Source organism: Polychytrium aggregatum, assembly GCF_025602895.1.
Source record: "Polychytrium aggregatum strain JEL109 chromosome Unknown BJ171scaffold_50, whole genome shotgun sequence".
Taxonomy (NCBI): domain Eukaryota; kingdom Fungi; phylum Chytridiomycota; class Chytridiomycetes; order Polychytriales; genus Polychytrium; species Polychytrium aggregatum.
This window is the reverse complement of record NW_026516252.1, coordinates 182,146-195,040: the sequence shown is the minus strand read 5'-3', so window position 1 is coordinate 195,040 and position 12,895 is coordinate 182,146.

Here is a 12,895-nt window from a genome sequence, read left to right as displayed (position 1 = left end):
GAGATCCTTGGGAAGGTCGAGGCGGAAGGCGAGGGAACCGATGGCTTCGACGATCTTGTAGGGTCCGATGCGCTGGTAGTCCAACTTCTTGCTTGGACGGGTGGTCTTGATGTTGCGTGTTAGGACCCAGACTTGATCGCCAGGAGCGAACTTGGGAGCGTCGGACTTGTGGGCATCCGCAAAGCGCTTGTAGTCCGCCTTGGCCTTCTCGAGGTTCTCCTTCAGCAACGCCAAGTTGTGCTGAAGGTGTTCGACTCGGTCGGTCGCGGAGGGGACATCGAGGCTGGAAGGAAGGACCGGAGACTCGAATCGAGGGTTGAAGCCGTAAGTCGCCAGGAACGGGGAGGCCTTGGTCGAGGTGTGCTCGAGGTTGTTGTATGAGAACTCGGCGAGCGGGAGCAGCATCGCCCAGTCATCCTGCTGGTACGAGGTGTAGCAGCGGAGATGCTGGTTGATGACTTGGTTGACCCGCTCAGTCTGTCCATCGGTTTGGGGGTGGAACGCCGTGGACAGACTGGTCTTGATGCCGAGTTCTGAGCACAGGGCCTGCCAGAACCGCGAGGTGAACTGGCTTCCTCGGTCCGAGACGATGTTGTCCGGGAGACCGTGGAGACGGAAGATGTTGTCGAGGAACAGCGACGCTGTTTCCTCGGCACTTGGGAGGGACCGACAGGGAAGGAAGTGGGCCATCTTGGTCAGGCTATCGACGACGACAAAGATGCAAGTCTTGCCGTTGGACTCGGGGAGGTCGGTGATAAAGTCCATCGTCACCAGAGACCAGGGTCGCGATGCCGTCGGGAGGGGCTGCAAGTATCCAAACGGCTTATGTCGAGGGACTTTCGAGCGTGCACAAGTGTCGCACGTCGAGACATAAGCCTGGACATCCTTGCGGATTGAGGGCCACCAGAACTGCCTCGAGATCAGTGCCCGAGTCCGCCGAATGCCAGGATGTCCAACAGCGACAGGATCGTGGCATGACTTGAGGACGGGGACTCGACACGACTCGGGCACAACGATCTTGTCCATGAAGGTGAGGAGACCATCCTTCAGGACATACTTGGGATCGTTGCGGAGCTGGTCCAGGGACGGGTCCTTGGGTTGCTCCTCGGCAATGAGCTTGAGCAAGTCCACAGGGCGAGTGGAACTTGCATCCGAGGAGCGACGGACGGCACAGGCGAACGACGAAGGTGGCAGCAACGGGGGAGGCTCCTTGGACACAGGTGCGGACGGAGGGACGTAGTCCGGGCGGCGGGAGAGAGCGTCGGCCTTGCCGTTCTTTGGACCGGGGAGGTACTGGATCCGGAGGTCGAACCGAGACAGGAACTGCGACCACCGGGCGTGTCGCTGGTTGAGGATGCGGGCCGACGCCAGGTATTCCAAGTTCTTGTGGTCGGTAAGGACTTGGACTGGGTGTTGGGCACCTTCGAGGTAGTGTCGCCAGACCTCGAAAGCCTCCTTGATGGCCAAGAGCTCCTTCTCATAGATGCTGTAGTTGCGTTCAGCATCCATGAGCGTGCGGGAGTGGAAGGAGCACGGGTGCAGGTGGCCATCGGAGCCGCGCTGGGACAGGACGCATCCGATCGCAAAGTCTGAGGCATCAGACTCCACGACAAAGGGCTTGGATGGGTCGGGGTGCGCAAGGACGGGCTCGGAGACGAAGGCTTCCTTGAGGGACTGGAAAGCCTTGTGGGCGTCGGGGGACCAGCGGAAGACCTGGGACTTCTTGAACAGGAGCGTGAGCGGACCGGCGATCTTGGCATATCCGTCAATGAAGCGACGGTAAAAGTTCGAGAACCCAATGAAGGAGCGAAGGTCGGAGACATTGCGGGGGACGGGCCAGTCGACAATGGCGGAGAGCTTTGCTCGTTCCATCTCGATACCCTTGGGCGAGATGACGTAGCCGAGGAATGAGACCTTGTCCTTGGAGAACTCGCACTTCTCCAGCTTGCAGTACAACTTTGCAGCCTGGAGCTTGGCCAGGACCTGCTTGACGTGATTTGCATGCTGAGTGGGGTCAGCGCTGTAAATCAAAATGTCGTCAAGGTAGGCAATCGCAAAGTTGTCCAGTTCATCACGAAGGACATCGTTGATGAAGTGCTGGAAGGTGGCCGGAGCATTGGTGAGTCCAAAGGGCATCACCAAGTACTCGAACTGGCCGTAACGAGTGCGAAAGGCCGTCTTCCACTCGTCGCCTGCGCGGATACGCAGCAGGTTGTAGGCCCCGCGGAGGTCCAGCTTCGTGAACACCTTCGCGTCCCGGACTCGGTCCAGCATCTCATTGATCAACGGTAAGGGGTAACGATTCTTGACCGTGATCGTGTTCAATGCGCGATAGTCCACGCAGAGACGCAGAGAGCCGTCCTTCTTCTTGACGAAAAGGATCGGAGAACCGGCGGGAGAGGACGAAGGACGGATGAACCCTTTGACGAGGTTGTCGTCGAGGTATTCACGAAGGGCCTTGAGTTCGGGCTCTGACAGGGAGTAGAGCGGTCCGAACTTGGGGGTCTTGCCGGGCTCCAGGTCGATCGGGCAGTCGTACGTCCGGTGCGGGGGCAACGAATCGGCTTCCTGCTTCGAGAAGACTGAGCCAAACGACTTGTACTCCTCGGGGATCGACGTCGAGAGGGGCGTCGGATCCGGATCGGTGGCAGGAAGGACGAGGACTTGGAACACAGTCAGGGGGTCGGGGCTAGACTGTGTGTCGAGGACGGACTGCTCCAACGACTTGTACCTGATCGCTTGGACACGGACAGGAGCGGGGCTGGGAGCAACGGGACCGGGGAGACCAGGACGGACGGAGACGAGACCGGAGGGACCAGGACGAGCAGCACAGGAACAGGGCACCTCACTCGGAACACAATCAGAATAACGTTGAGCGATCACTTTATTCTGATCATCTTCGCGAGTACAAACGGTGCGAGGCGAAGAAGCGAGCACCACAGTGGTGTCGGTAGAGGCACGAGGGAAAACATTGGGTGTGTCGCCAACAAGAGGAAGGGGAGAAGGAGAAACGGAAGAAACGGAAGGGAGGGAAGAGGCATCCACAACCTTGAGGATGTGGTTTGCAGGACGGGGAAGGCAAAGGAGTCCACGAGCCCAGTGGAACCTAGGTTCGATGGACTGCAGCCAGGGATAGCCAAGGATAACAGGTTGGTGGGGAGACTTAATGACATCAAAGGAAAGGTGTTGAGTGTAGTCCCCAAGAACAATCTTGAGGGGTTCCGTCTCAAAAGTGATGGGGCCGGAAGAAAGTGGCTGGCCATCGACACCTTGGACAGGGAGGGGAGTGGATTTGGAAACGAGGGGGACCGAGAAGCGGTCAACAAAGCTCTCGTCGATGAAGTTGCCGGAGGCACCAGAATCGACGAGAAGTTGGCAAGAGAGGGAGCGACCAGAAGGGAGAACAAGAGAAGCGGAGAAAACGGGAGAAGACGAAGAATTCGACGAGACGCACGAAGAAGGCTCGGAGCAGAGATCAGTGTCGGCAGCATGGTTCGAGCAGATGACCAAGTTCGCAGGTGGTGTGGAGATCGGGAGCTCTGTCAAAGACATCTGGGAGCCAGATGTGCCCTTAGAAGAGGCGGGTTTGACAGAGTGCGATCCACCACCGACTACATTGATCATTCCACACATAGCCATGCGTTCGACACTTACCTCATGCTCCTTACCATCGACGCTTGCTTCTGGAGGAAGGGGAGACGGCTCCAGATCTAAGCCTCCACTTAGATCTGGGCCTGGTCGTTTCCCGACTCGAAGTGTTCCTCCTCACCATCATCGTAGACGATGGTTCGGACAACCTTCGAACGGGGACGGGAGCCGGGAGCCTGAGGACGGGAGCCGGGGAAGCGGGAACCAGAGGCGGGAGCACGGGAGCCGGACTTGAGGGGGCAGGACTTGGCGACGTGGCCGGGCTTGCCACAGCGGAAGCAGAGGCGCTCCTGGAAGCGGCGGTTCTTCTCCTCGGGGGTCAGGCGGCTGACGACGGCGGCGTCGATCTGCATCGGCTCGGAGTAGAGAACCGGAGGCTCCTGGGCGGGCGGCTGGAAGGACGGGGTGCGGGAGTTGAAGGCCTGGGTGCCGAAGGAAACAGGGCCAGTGTTTCGGAGCTCGTTGTTGAGCTCGATGATGCGTGCATCGATCTTGAGGCAACGCTCGACGAACGGGACCAAGCGGAGAGGGAGAGGGTCGATGAAGGAGAGGCGCTGCTTGATCTCCCTCGACAGGCCACGGCGGAAGGCGGAGATCTTGGCTTCGTCGTTCCAGGGAAGGTCGGCGGCAACGCGGAGGAACTCTGAGGCATAATCCATGCACGAGCGGTTGCCCTGTGCCATGGAGGACAGGAGCAGCTCGGCAGTGTGGGTGCGGTCGGGATCGTCAAACGCTTGGCGAAAGCGTTCCATGAACGAGTCGAACGAGTGCAGGATTTGATCGTTCGACTCGATCAAGGGAGTCGCCCACTGGAGGGCCGGACCAGTGAGCAAACTCAAGACGTAACCCACCTTGACTTGCTCGGACGGGAACCTGGATGCCTGGAGCATCATGAGCAGGCGGCACTGGTTGACGAAGGGGCGGAACTTTGACCTGGTGCCGTCGAACTTGTCCGGGGTCGGCATGTGCGGGAGCTGTGGGGCGGCGGAAGAATGTGTGGTCCGGAGGAGAACCAGTTCCTCCTGGAGGGCAACGATTTGGGCCTGGAGTTGGTCCATGTGGGCTTTGAAAGTGGGGAGCGAGGATGCAGGGAAGACAACAGAGAATAGAAGGATGAGGGCAGCAACGAAGCCTCAGCCAAGCAGGTGGTCAGACAGAGAGAGGGAGTTCGAACAATATGTGAGGACCACGACAAGCAACGACACTGGACGACCAGGTGCTTGGCGAACAACGATAAGCTATATTACGACTTATCAGATAACAACAAGTGTTGTTCGAACTGCAGATACAAAATGGGTGCAAGAAAGGAGGGGCTTTATAGCCAAGAGGGAAACCGAAGGGCGAAAGTGGGCGAGAGGGGTGGAGCGACAAACGAGGGACGAGATGGGGGTGCGAGGGAGGCGGAGCTGCTAGAGAGAGGGGCGAAGCACAGCGCAGTCGGAGGCGAAGTAAGAGTCATCGGCGCCAGCCAATCAGGGAATACACGCCAAGACAAACAAACATGACTCACGGTGCATCACGCGCAGCAGTCCACACGTGTTCCCAACGTGCATGATCATCACACCTCGACAACCTCGACAGTCTCGGTGACCTCGGTGACGGTGACGGTCTCGACGGTCTCGACGGGAGCGGGGACTTCCTCGACAACCTCGACAGTCTCGACCGTCTCAACGGTCTCAACAGTCTCGGTGACGGTGACGGGAGCGGGGACCTCCTCGACAACCTCGACAGTCTCGGTGACTTCGGTGACTTCGGTGACTTCGGTGACCTCGGTGACGGTCTCGACGGGGGCGGGGGCAGGAGTCTCCTCAATGACCTCGACAGTCTCGACAGTTTCAACAGTTTCGACAGTCTCGACAGTCTCGACAGTCTCGGTGGGAACGGCGTCGGTACCTTCGACAACGGTGGTAGTGACGGTCTCGACAGTCTCGTCATCGGCAGCGCCGGCGGGAACCTCCTCCCAGACCTCCTCACCAGTAGCCAGGACAACCTTTCTGCGGCGGAAGAGACCCTTGACGGTTTCGACAACGTCCTTGCCTTCTTCGACAACAGCACCGCCGGCCTTGGCGGCGCCACCAGCAACAGCGGCAGCTCCAGCGGCGACAGCGCCTCCGACAACGGCGGCACCAGCAGCGATGGTCTCGAACAGACCGAATCTCTTGCGAGTGGTCTTCTTGCTCTCGGCAGCCGAGGTGGTGGCAGTGGCCTCCTCAGTGGTCTCGGTGACGGTGGTGGTGGTGGTTTGCTCGACATCGCCTTCTTGAGGAACGTAGGCCTCGCCAGTGACCGAATCCTTGGACTCGGTGGCCTCAGAGACAAGCTCCTCACGGCCGTCGGGGTAGTAGCGGACAATGCGAGTGATGGTCTTGACAATGACTTGGACAGAGCCATCGACGTGAGTAATGGTGGTGGTGATGGTGGTCACTTCCTCCTCTTCTTCGTACTCATAGACCTCGGTAGTCTCGGTCACCTCAACAGTCTCGGTGGTGGTGGTGGTGGTGGTCTCGGTGACGGGGGCAGCGACCTCGACAACTTCGGTGGTAGTGGTGGTGGTGGTGGTAGTGGTGGCCTCGGTAGTCTCGGTGGTGGGGACAACGGTCTCCTCGACGACTTCGGTAACCTCGACAGAGGCGGTCACGTCTTCAACGACCTCGCGTTGCTCGGGAACGTCAACGGCCTCCTCGACAACCTCAACGGTCTCGGTGGTCTCGACAACGACAGTCTCCTCCGAGACAGGGGCGGGGGCGGGAGTCTCCTCGACAACCTCGACAGTCTCGGTGACCTCGGTGACGGTGACGGTCTCGACGGTCTCGACGGGAGCGGGGACTTCCTCGACAACCTCGACAGTCTCGACCGTCTCAACGGTCTCAACAGTCTCGGTGACGGTGACGGGAGCGGGGACCTCCTCGACAACCTCGACAGTCTCGGTGACTTCGGTGACTTCGGTGACTTCGGTGACCTCGGTGACGGTCTCGACGGGGGCGGGGGCAGGAGTCTCCTCAATGACCTCGACAGTCTCGACAGTTTCAACAGTTTCGACAGTCTCGACAGTCTCGACAGTCTCGGTGGGAACGGCGTCGGTACCTTCGACAACGGTGGTAGTGACGGTCTCGACAGTCTCGTCATCGGCAGCGCCGGCGGGAACCTCCTCCCAGACCTCCTCACCAGTAGCCAGGACAACCTTTCTGCGGCGGAAGAGACCCTTGACGGTTTCGACAACGTCCTTGCCTTCTTCGACAACAGCACCGCCGGCCTTGGCGGCGCCACCAGCAACAGCGGCAGCTCCAGCGGCGACAGCGCCTCCGACAACGGCGGCACCAGCAGCGATGGTCTCGAACAGACCGAATCTCTTGCGAGTGGTCTTCTTGCTCTCGGCAGCCGAGGTGGTGGCAGTGGCCTCCTCAGTGGTCTCGGTGACGGTGGTGGTGGTGGTTTGCTCGACATCGCCTTCTTGAGGAACGTAGGCCTCGCCAGTGACCGAATCCTTGGACTCGGTGGCCTCAGAGACAAGCTCCTCACGGCCGTCGGGGTAGTAGCGGACAATGCGAGTGATGGTCTTGACAATGACTTGGACAGAGCCATCGACGTGAGTAATGGTGGTGGTGATGGTGGTCACTTCCTCCTCTTCTTCGTACTCATAGACCTCGGTAGTCTCGGTCACCTCAACAGTCTCGGTGGTGGTGGTGGTGGTGGTCTCGGTGACGGGGGCAGCGACCTCGACAACTTCGGTGGTAGTGGTGGTGGTGGTGGTAGTGGTGGCCTCGGTAGTCTCGGTGGTGGGGACAACGGTCTCCTCGACGACTTCGGTAACCTCGACAGAGGCGGTCACGTCTTCAACGACCTCGCGTTGCTCGGGAACGTCAACGGCCTCCTCGACAACCTCAACGGTCTCGGTGGTCTCGACAACGACAGTCTCCTCCGAGACAGGGGCGGGGGCGGGAGTCTCCTCGTGTGAGGACCACGACAAGCAACGACACTGGACGACCAGGTGCCTTGGCGAACAACGATAAGCTATATTACGACTTATCAGATAACAACAAGTGTTGTTCGAACTGCAGATACAAATGGGTGCAAGAAAGGAGGGGCTTTATAGCCAAGAGGGAAACCGAAGGGCGAAAGTGGGCGAGAGGGGTGAGCGACAAACGATGGACGAGATGGGGTGCGAGGGAGGCGGAGCATGCCTAGAGAGAGGGGCGAAGCACAGCGCGTCGGAGGCGAAGTAAGAGTCATCGGCGCCAGCCAATCAGGGAATACACGCCAAGACAAACAAACATGACTCACGGTGCATCACGCGCAGCAGTCCACACGTGTTCCCAACGTGCATGATCATCACATCATCCCCTCCCCAAACTACGGCCACTCCTGCGATACAATAAGTCAGGCTTGTCGGGTACCGGCGGTGGAAGTCGGCTATCTTGTCGGGAGCGTTAACGTAGTTGGCGGGCTCCCAGCTGCGATGATCAGTCCGAGTAGCCCTTCCAATCAACGAAATAGCTCAACTTACCGCGGACCAGCTTGGAGTCGAGGATCTCCTGGACTTCATACTCCAAGTGGTCGTCGACGCGGACTGGCGGAGGAGGGTCTTGGATGCGGCCGGGGAGGGTGTTCGACTTGTGGGGCTCGAGGAGGGAGACATGGAACACCGGATGGATCTTGAGATCCTTGGGAAGGTCGAGGCGGAAGGCGAGGGAACCGATGGCTTCGACGATCTTGTAGGGTCCGATGCGCTGGTAGTCCAACTTCTTGCTTGGACGGGTGGTCTTGATGTTGCGTGTTTAGGACCCAGACTTGATCGCCAGGAGCGAACTTGGGAGCGTCGGACTTGTGGGCATCCGCAAAGCGCTTGTAGTCCGCCTTGGCCTTCTCGAGGTTCTCCTTCAGCAACGCCAAGTTGTGCTGAAGGTGTTCGACTCGGTCGGTCGCGGAGGGGACATCGAGGCTGGAAGGAAGGACCGGAGACTCGAATCGAGGGTTGAAGCCGTAAGTCGCCAGGAACGGGGAGGCCTTGGTCGAGGTGTGCTCGAGGTTGTTGTATGAGAACTCGGCGAGCGGGAGCAGCATCGCCCAGTCATCCTGCTGGTACGAGGTGTAGCAGCGGAGATGCTGGTTGATGACTTGGTTGACCCGCTCAGTCTGTCCATCGGTTTGGGGGTGGAACGCCGTGGACAGACTGGTCTTGATGCCGAGTTCTGAGCACAGGGCCTGCCAGAACCGCGAGGTGAACTGGCTTCCTCGGTCCGAGACGATGTTGTCCGGGAGACCGTGGAGACGGAAGATGTTGTCGAGGAACAGCGACGCTGTTTTCCTCGGCACTTGGGAGGGACCGACAGGGAAGGAAGTGGGCCATCTTGGTCAGGCTATCGACGACGACAAAGATGCAAGTCTTGCCGTTGGACTCGGGGAGGTCGGTGATAAAGTCCATCGTCACCAGAGACCAGGGTCGCGATGCCGTCGGGAGGGGCTGCAAGTATCCAAACGGCTTATGTCGAGGGACTTTCGAGCGTGCACAAGTGTCGCACGTCGAGACATAAGCCTGGACATCCTTGCGGATTGAGGGCCACCAGAACTGCCTCGAGATCAGTGCCCGAGTCCGCCGAATGCCAGGATGTCCAACAGCGACAGGATCGTGGCATGACTTGAGGACGGGGACTCGACACGACTCGGGCACAACGATCTTGTCCATGAAGGTGAGGAGACCATCCTTCAGGACATACTTGGGATCGTTGCGGAGCTGGTCCAGGGACGGGTCCTTGGGTTGCTCCTCGGCAATGAGCTTGAGCAAGTCCACAGGGCGAGTGGAACTTGCATCCGAGGAGCGACGGACGGCACAGGCGAACGACGAAGGTGGCAGCAACGGGGAGGCTCCTTGGACACAGGTGCGGACGGAGGGACGTAGTCCGGGCGGCGGGAGAGAGCGTCGGCCTTGCCGTTCTTTGGACCGGGGAGGTACTGGATCCGGAGGTCGAACCGAGACAGGAACTGCGACCACCGGGCGTGTCGCTGGTTGAGGATGCGGGCCGACGCCAGGTATTCCAAGTTCTTGTGGTCGGTAAGGACTTGGACTGGGTGTTGGGCACCTTCGAGGTAGTGTCGCCAGACCTCGAAAGCCTCCTTGATGGCCAAGAGCTCCTTCTCATAGATGCTGTAGTTGCGTTCAGCATCCATGAGCGTGCGGGAGTGGAAGGAGCACGGGTGCAGGTGGCCATCGGAGCCGCGCTGGGACAGGACGCATCCGATCGCAAAGTCTGAGGCATCAGACTCCACGACAAAGGGCTTGGATGGGTCGGGGTGCGCAAGGACGGGCTCGGAGACGAAGGCTTCCTTGAGGGACTGGAAAGCCTTGTGGGCGTCGGGGGACCAGCGGAAGACCTGGGACTTCTTGAACAGGAGCGTGAGCGGACCGGCGATCTTGGCATATCCGTCAATGAAGCGACGGTAAAAGTTCGAGAACCCAATGAAGGAGCGAAGGTCGGAGACATTGCGGGGGACGGGCCAGTCGACAATGGCGGAGAGCTTTGCTCGTTCCATCTCGATACCCTTGGGCGAGATGACGTAGCCGAGGAATGAGGACCTTGTCCTTGGAGAACTCGCACTTCTCCAGCTTGCAGTACAACTTTGCAGCCTGGAGCTTGGCCAGGACCTGCTTGACGTGATTTGCATGCTGAGTGGGGTCAGCGCTGTAAATCAAAATGTCGTCAAGGTAGGCAATCGCAAAGTTGTCCAGTTCATCACGAAGGACATCGTTGATGAAGTGCTGGAAGGTGGCCGGAGCATTGGTGAGTCCAAAGGGCATCACCAAGTACTCGAACTGGCCGTAACGAGTGCGAAAGGCCGTCTTCCACTCGTCGCCTGCGCGGATACGCAGCAGGTTGTAGGCCCCGCGGAGGTCCAGCTTCGTGAACACCTTCGCGTCCCGACTCGGTCCAGCATCTCATTGATCAACGGTAAGGGGTAACGATTCTTGACCGTGATCGTGTTCAATGCGCGATAGTCCACGCAGAGACGCAGAGAGCCGTCCTTCTTCTTGACGAAAAGGATCGGAGAAACCGGCGGGAGAGGACGAAGGACGGATGAACCCTTTGACGAGGTTGTCGTCGAGGTATTCACGAAGGGCCTTGAGTTCGGGCTCTGACAGGGAGTAGAGCGGTCCGAACTTGGGGTCTTGCCGGGCTCCAGGTCGATCGGGCAGTCGTACGTCCGGTGCGGGGGCAACGAATCGGCTTCCTGCTTCGAGAAGACTGAGCCAAACGACTTGTACTCCTCGGGGATCGACGTCGAGAGGGGCGTCGGATCCGGATCGGTGGCAGGAAGGACGAGGACTTGGAACACAGTCAGGGGGTCGGGGCTAGACTGTGTGTCGAGGACGGACTGCTCCAACGACTTGTACCTGATCGCTTGGACACGGACAGGAGCGGGGCTGGGAGCAACGGGACCGGGGAGACCAGGACGGACGGAGACGAGACCGGAGGGACCAGGACGAGCAGCACAGGAACAGGGCACCTCACTCGGAACACAATCAGAATAACGTTGAGCGATCACTTTATTCTGATCATCTTCGCGAGTACAAACGGTGCGAGGCGAAGAAGCGAGCACCACAGTGGTGTCGGTAGAGGCACGAGGGAAAACATTGGGTGTGTCGCCAACAAGAGGAAGGGGAGAAGGAGAAACGGAAGAAACGGAAGGGAGGGAAGAGGCATCCACAACCTTGAGGATGTGGTTTGCAGGACGGGGAAGGCAAGGAGTCCACGAGCCCAGTGGAACCTAGGTTCGATGGACTGCAGCCAGGGATAGCCAAGGATAACAGGTTGGTGGGGAGACTTAATGACATCAAAGGAAAGGTGTTGAGTGTAGTCCCCAAGAACAATCTTGAGGGGTTCCCGTCTCAAAAGTGATGGGGCCGGAAGAAAGTGGCTGGCCATCGACACCTTGGACAGGGAGGGGAGTGGATTTGGAAACGAGGGGGACCGAGAAGCGGTCAACAAAGCTCTCGTCGATGAAGTTGCCGGAGGCACCAGAATCGACGAGAAGTTGGCAAGAGAGGGAGCGACCAGAAGGGAGAACAAGAGAAGCGGAGAAAACGGGGAGAAGACGAAGAATTCGACGAGACGCACGAAGAAGGCTCGGAGCAGAGATCAGTGTCGGCAGCATGGTTCGAGCAGATGACCAAGTTCGCAGGTGGTGTGGAGATCGGGAGCTCTGTCAAAGACATCCTGGGAGCCAGATGTGCCCTTAGAAGAGGCGGGTTTGACAGAGTGCGATCCACCACCGACTACATTGATCATTCCACACATAGCCATGCGTTCGACACTTACCTCATGCTCCTTACCATCGACGCTTGCTTCTGGAGGAAGGGGAGACGGCTCCAGATCTAAGCCTCCACTTAGATCTGGGCCTGGTCGTTTCCCGACTCGAAGTGTTCCTCCTCACCATCATCGTAGACGATGGTTCGGACAACCTTCGAACGGGGACGGGAGCCGGGAGCCTGAGGACGGGAGCCGGGGAAGCGGGAACCAGAGGCGGGAGCACGGGAGCCGGACTTGAGGGGGCAGGACTTGGCGACGTGGCCGGGCTTGCCACAGCGGAAGCAGAGGCGCTCCTGGAAGCGGCGGTTCTTCTCCTCGGGGGTCAGGCGGCTGACGACGGCGGCGTCGATCTGCATCGGCTCGGAGTAGAGAACCGGAGGCTCCTGGGCGGGCGGCTGGAAGGACGGGGTGCGGGAGTTGAAGGCCTGGGTGCCGAAGGAAACAGGGCCAGTGTTTTCGGAGCTCGTTGTTGAGCTCGATGATGCGTGCATCGATCTTGAGGCAACGCTCGACGAACGGGACCAAGCGGAGAGGGAGAGGGTCGATGAAGGAGAGGCGCTGCTTGATCTCCCTCGACAGGCCACGGCGGAAGGCGGAGATCTTGGCTTCGTCGTTCCAGGGAAGGTCGGCGGCAACGCGGAGGAACTCTGAGGCATAATCCATGCACGAGCGGTTGCCCTGTGCCATGGAGGACAGGAGCAGCTCGGCAGTGTGGGTGCGGTCGGGATCGTCAAACGCTTGGCGAAAGCGTTCCATGAACGAGTCGAACGAGTGCAGGATTTGATCGTTCGACTCGATCAAGGGAGTCGCCCACTGGAGGGCCGGACCAGTGAGCAAACTCAAGACGTAACCCACCTTGACTTGCTCGGACGGGAACCTGGATGCCTGGAGCATCATGAGCAGGCGGCACTGGTTGACGAAGGGGCGGAACTTTGACCTGGTGC